Raw genomic sequence first — 6408 nt, forward strand, 5'->3', positions numbered from 1 at the left:
TGTTTTTCCACAGGTGAGCTCTCAGCTGTATGTATATCCATCTACCTTTGGCAAGGACAAGCCCTGGTGCAATCCAGTGTCCCTAAGCTAGTGGTGTATTTGGAGAGTCTGCTATTGCCTTGGAGGCTGTTAAGTCCTTGAGGGCAAGGCACACGGAATCATTACTCTGAATCTTCAGGCAGCTAATAAGGTGTTACAGCCTGCAGGCATTGGATAGATATTTGGTGTTTGCTTCTCTTCTCCCACATGAAATCTCAAGATTCCGTCATCTGGGGAGTCAGTTCCACCTGGTCGCTCCTCTTCCAAGCTCAGCTTCGGGAAATAAGGAGTGTGTCTTCCCACATATGGCTCTGTTTTCAACTTAATGTGTTGATGTGAGTACCTAGAAACCATGGTGACAGGCGCCATAGAAATAGAAAGAGCAGGGAGGTGGAATACAGAAAGGGAGGACCCCAAACACCAGGGGGCTGGAAGAAGTGTCTTTGTGACACCAGTGTTTATTTTGAGCTGGCAGGAGTATTTATCATGTCTTTGTGCACAGCCTCTCCCCTGGGAACGTAAATGCCATCCACTTCCTTATGTGCTTACATCCTCCTGGTCTCCAGAGGAGGAGAGACGCTACATTCAGTGTATAAGGATACACATCATCATCACTACTTCTTATCTTTGTGTCACTTGTCACTTTTCAGTGCACGTTCACGCACAGGGGTCAGAGCTAACCTTCAGCTCTGCTTCCTTGAGCGGGCTTCCCTCTGCTAAGATTGGGCTGTGCAACGATGGAAATTCAAAGCAGGCGGGACCGATGGCTAGTGCATTTTGGCCAGTGTCATTCAGGTTAGAATGTGCTGTGTGGAGTGATCTGAGTCATGGAGTGACAGCTGGCACTTCTGCAAGAAGCCCACAGAAAACGGTGATGGGCTGCAGGAGAAATTTTGCTAATTTTATGTCCCGAGACAAAGGAAAAAGTAAACCATAAATGGACCCTGTTTTCAAGGTCGATGGCTCCTTGCCAGCACAAGTGAACTTCAGTGCTCTCAGCTTGATCTGCCTGTGCTGATCCTGAGAAGGGCCACACAGCTGTCTCTATCCCTCCTCAAAGCAGACTGAGTCAAATGTGACAGGAAATAGAGTCCTGGGCGTGGCTGGGCATGTTCCAACTTCATATCTATGACCCCCTTCACGCACGTCCGATGTAGCTGAACGGTGCTGCCTACAAGTCCTGCAACTTCTTGTTCTCGTGTTACCGAGCAGGACCCTATGAGGTCTTCCTGAGACACTTCTCCCCTGTCCCCCACCTGCTTATTGTTTGATTTGCATAAGCGAAGGTATAAGTTCGTATGTCTTGAGAATGAATTGTGGATAAGTTTGAACCACAAGAAGGATTTTTCATCATTGCTGAAGCCATTTTATAATGTAGAAATTTCTTTTTCCTATTTTAAGTAACCAAAGTCCATTCTTAAGAATACGTTGTCCAACAACTAAAACAGTCTCAGAATTTGTTTTGTCTGTGATTTATACTGATTCCGCCTTCTGTTATCATCCGATACCCTCGGTGTCCATTTGAAATGGCATTTACTTTGCAGCAGGCATCTAGGATGCTTGTTCCAGGGTCAAGAACTAATTCAGAAGATGAAGCTTCTTTTAAAAACTCTAAAAGAGTTTGATCAGACATGACCTCTAGTGCATCTATGCTACTATGATAAAGGGCTTGTGTACACCTTTTAGCAGACTCCAGTCGTTCTTGTCCGTGAACAAGTTTTGTTACTTCTGCAGCGAGTCATTTCTGACCACCCTGCTTTTCTGGCTCTCTGACATGCAGCTACATTATGTGGTCAATCTCTGGAAGGTTCAGAAAAGTGAAGAGCTTCAGGGACCTTTCTACCAAATCATCTTGCTGCCTCACAAAGAATTGATACAGTTCAAATGGAGATGTCTTATCTGTTTAGCCAGACAGCATTGCCAGCGGACTTTCCCAGTTTTGCTCCAGTTGTAATTAGAGGAAGATTCTAAATATGTCTTCTCCGGTGAACTTATGGATGAACTCATATCCAGACATGATATTGCCCAGCTGATCAGATCCACCTAGCTGGACCCGGCATCCATAAGGCTAGAACAGGTAGTAGCAATCATAGGCCTGGAGCACCTGGTATTAAAAACTTGGCCAAACTCATGCCTTCCAGGCTCTGGAGCGGAGTCTGCATGCTCAGTCGGCTCAGCAGCGCACCCCTGCGGAAGTGGCAGCCCACTGCAGCCAGGAAGTGCAGCAGGTGATACTTCTGGGACCACGCCGAGGTGTCCAGCAAGGTGAAGCTAACCTGGGTCCGCGCGTTAGTGAAGAGCTGCTGGTGATCAGCCGCCAGGGCCTTGAGCCCTCGCTGCGGGGCGGGCGCATTGATCTGCGAGTGCTCTGCGTCCGGTGCCTCGCGCTCCTTGGAACCACCGCTCGGGTCTCCCAGGCGCGCCGCGGCGCCTCCCACCAGCGTCATCGTGCTGTGGCCTGCTCGCTGGGAGTGAGACAGGCCCTGCAGCGCCAGCAGATGCCCCACGTGAAGTGAGCCGGCCGTGGGGTCGAAGCCGCGTGTGGAAGAGCTCTGGGAGCTCTGTGTTCATCCCCCTCCCGGAGAAGAATTCCTTGAACAGACCCCGAGCCTTCTGCACCACCAGAAACCCCTGAGCGCCCGTGTGGGCCTCACGCAGCCCCAGAAGCCGGACTCATGGCCCTCCTCAGGTACCAAACCACCGACCCTGGGAAATGCACAGCCACATGGGCGCCGCCATCTTGGCGAAGCCCCAGGCTAAGAGGAAGAGGATGATGGGGATATGGAGATGAACACGATGAAGATGAAGGTGGTCCACCTGAAGGATATGAGGAAGACGAGGAGGATGAAGAGGAGGAGGAGGAAGAAACGGTGCTGGTCTGGTTTGGTCTTGTCTGATCTTTGAGACGCCTCTGGTGAGTGGCAGAACCTCGAGCGTGAGGACACCAGGGTGTACTTACCTACTGGGATGCCTTGATTGGAGATTTTCTTTTTGGGGGGGCGGGGGGAAAGGTGTGAGACTTGGTCACCTGGTTTTGAGCGGAGTGCCGCTTTAATTGGGTTTTCCCCTCTGAGGCGAGGCCCCTCTGAGGGGAGGAGTCCTTCCGCCGTCGGGCACCGCCTGAGTGGTGCTGGGAAAGCTCGGTAAGACCGAGGCTGGTCTGGACCCCCGTTTGGGACGGTAGGTAGGAAATTTTCCATTCTCGTGCTAGGGAGCTGCGACCCTGAGAGGCCCGCGAGCTCTGGTTTATCTAGTTCTGGTCTGTTTCCGGTAATACTGGCCCTGTGAAAGAACAATGGGGAAACTGAAAGCCTGAATGATACTTTTAAAAAACAAGAGTTTTCGAGTATGGCTAATGTGGAACAAAGTTCACTGGCTGGACTTCCCAGCTTGAGTAACTTTGAAAGTTGGAATGTAGTGGCAGTATAATTTCTGGAGGCTTGAATATCCTGGCAGAGAAATGTCCAAATCTTACCTACCTCAGTTTGAGTGGAAACAAAATCAAAGATCTTGGTATAGTAGAAGCTCTGCAAAATCTTAAAAATTTGAAAAGCCTTGACTTGTTTAACTGTGAGATCACAAGCCAGGAAGATTATAGAGAAATTATTTTTGAACTGCTGCAGCAAATCACATACTTAGATGGATTTGACCAGGAGGACAGGGGGAATCGGTCCCAGGAAGGCTCCATAGGGTTCTGCTGGGTTACAGACTCAGTCTTAAATCTGAAATGATCAAAGGTGACTGGAAAGCTATAGAATATGGCAAAGAAGTGATTCAGGGACCCACTATTTAGGAAAAGAGGGATGAGCCAATTTGGACTAGTTGGAGAGTAATTATAGGACCCCAAATCATGTTTTTATCTCCCAACTAGTTGACATTATTCAATAAAATCTTTAGAATTATTTCTGCACTTGGCTTATCTCTCTTTTTTAAAATTGTGGGAAAAAAAGCCATAAGATTTATTATCTTAAACATTTCTAAGTGTACAGTGTTAAGTATATTCACACTGTTGTGCAACCAACCTCCAGAACTTTTTAATCTGGCAAAACTGAAACTCTGTGCCCATTGAACAACTTCCCATTTCCTGCTGCCCCCAGCCCCTAGTTACTATCGATGGACTTTCTGTTTCTATGAATTTGACTTCTCTAGATATCTCATAGAAGTGGGATCATACAGGATTTGACTTTTTGTGACTGGTTTATGTCACTTAGCATAATGTTCTCCAGGTTCCTTTGTGTTGTAGCATGTGTCAGAATTTCCTTCTTTTTTGAGGCTAAATAATATTCCATTGTATGTATACCTACATTTTAATGATATCTGTCGATGGATACTTGGGTTGCTTCCACTTCTTGGCTATTGTGAATAGTGCTATTATGAACATGACTACACAAATATCTCTTCAAGATCCTGCTTTGGATTCTTTTAGATATACACCCAGAAGTGGGATTGCTGGCTTGTCTTTGTTTGGGCTGTTGTAACAGAATACCATATCCTGGGTGGCTTATAGACAGCAGAAATTTATTTCTCATGGTTCTGGAGGCTGGAAAGTGCAAGATCAGGGCATGATTAGGTGTCTGGTGAGATTTGCTTCCTGGTTCATAGACGACTGTCTTTTTGCTGTGTCCTCACGTGGTGGAATGGGTGAGGGAGCTCTGTGGGGTCTTTTTTATAAGGGCACTAATCCCATCATAAGGGCTCTGCCTTTATCACCTAATCACCTCACCTCCCAGAGGCCCCAGCTCCAAATGCCATCACAATGGGGGTTAGGATTTCAACATAAGAATATTAGGGGGAAACAAACATTCGGTCCCTTACAAGGGTCATATGGAAATTATATTTTTAATTTTTTGAGGAATCTCCATACTGTTTTCCACAGTGGCTGCACTATTTTACTTTCCTACCAGCAGGGCACAAGCGTTCCTATTTTTCCACATCCTGGCCAACAGTTGTTATTTTCTGTTTTTTTGGTAGTAGCCACCCTGATGGATGTGAGGTATTGTCTCATGGTGGTTCTGACTTGCATTTACCTAATGGATAGTGATGGTGAGCATTTTTTCATATGCTTGTTGGTCATTTGTATGTCTTCTTTGGAGAAATGTCTAGTCAAATCCTTTGCCCACTTTAAAATTGGGTTGTTGTTGTTGTTATAGTTGTTATTATTATTGAGTTGTAGAAGTTCTCTATATATTCTAGATAGTAACCACTTACCAGGTATACGATTCGCAAGTATTTCCTTCCATTCCGTCGGTTGCCTTTTCACTGTTGATTGTGTCTTCTGATGAGGCTCATTTCTTTCACCAGTCTAAAGTTTTTGGAGGGCGCGCTTATATATCAGGGGCATCTTCAGTAAATGGTTGTGGAGCGAAGCAAGGAACATACACTGAAGGGAATTAGACAACATGCTTTTAATGAGATGGGATTTAAGTTTTGATGGGCAAGGCAGGCTCCGAGTGGAAATGCAGATGGCATTTGTGTGTGGCCCCCTCTTTCATCTGTTCCTCTCTGCTCAGGCATGAGGCTGTCTATCAGCAAGGTGATACCGAAACCCAGTTCAGTTTGACAAATGGTGTGGCAGGCACTGTGCTAGGGGTTACAAAAGAGAGCAAGGAAGGCAAAGCTCTACCCTTACCAGGTGCCATCCTGCAGGGAGATAAACAAGATGGGAACTTCAGTGTAATGTGAGGAGGATGCCCTCAGGTAGTGGTTACTCACTGTAGGAAAAGAGGCAAAGAAGGGCACCTAACCTGGACCAAGGGATGACGGAAACCTTCCTGGAGGAGGTAGTCCTGAGGTTGTTTGGCACCTGGCCTGGTCTGCCCTCAATAAAGGGTAGCCTTGAGCTCCTCCACTCCTCAGAACCCAGGGCGGGGGGTCACCATCCAGAATCAGCCGGAAGAGGGCGCACCACTGCAGGAACAGAGCTGCAGGGAGGATGTCAGGATCTACTGCATTGTGTTATATTTCCCCACTAACAAGCTCTCTATTTAAAGGTGCAAAAAAAATTCTAGACAGTTTATTGAGGAATTTCAATACACTTTATTTCCTTTGGAAAACTAAAAGGAGCAATATATATGACTGATAAATTTATTTCAAAAATTAAGTGCTTAAGGGAATTCCCTGGCAGTCCAGTGGTTAGGACTCCACTGCTGAGGGCCTGGGTTCGATCCCTGGTTGGGGAACCAAAATCCCACAAGCCACACAGCATGGCCAAAAAAATAATAATAATTTTTAAAATGCTTAAAAAATATTTATTGTATTTACTAACATATTACGCTTCTTAGGTGCTAGTTACAGCTCTAAGCACTTTACATGTATTTAACTTACATGTATTTACTCACAACAGCCCTATGGGGTAGGTATTATTATTAC

General features: G+C 46.2%; 1 pseudogene; it reads right to left on the bottom strand.

The window, feature by feature from the left end:
• Positions 1 to 1389: 1389 nt before the first annotated feature.
• On the bottom strand, positions 1390 to 2778 carry LOC115854327 (tyrosine--tRNA ligase, mitochondrial pseudogene; annotated as a pseudogene).
• Between the last annotated feature and the right edge of the window lie 3630 nt (positions 2779 to 6408).

The sequence above is a fragment of the Globicephala melas genome, chromosome 12 (assembly GCF_963455315.2).
Source record: "Globicephala melas chromosome 12, mGloMel1.2, whole genome shotgun sequence".
Taxonomy (NCBI): domain Eukaryota; kingdom Metazoa; phylum Chordata; class Mammalia; order Artiodactyla; family Delphinidae; genus Globicephala; species Globicephala melas.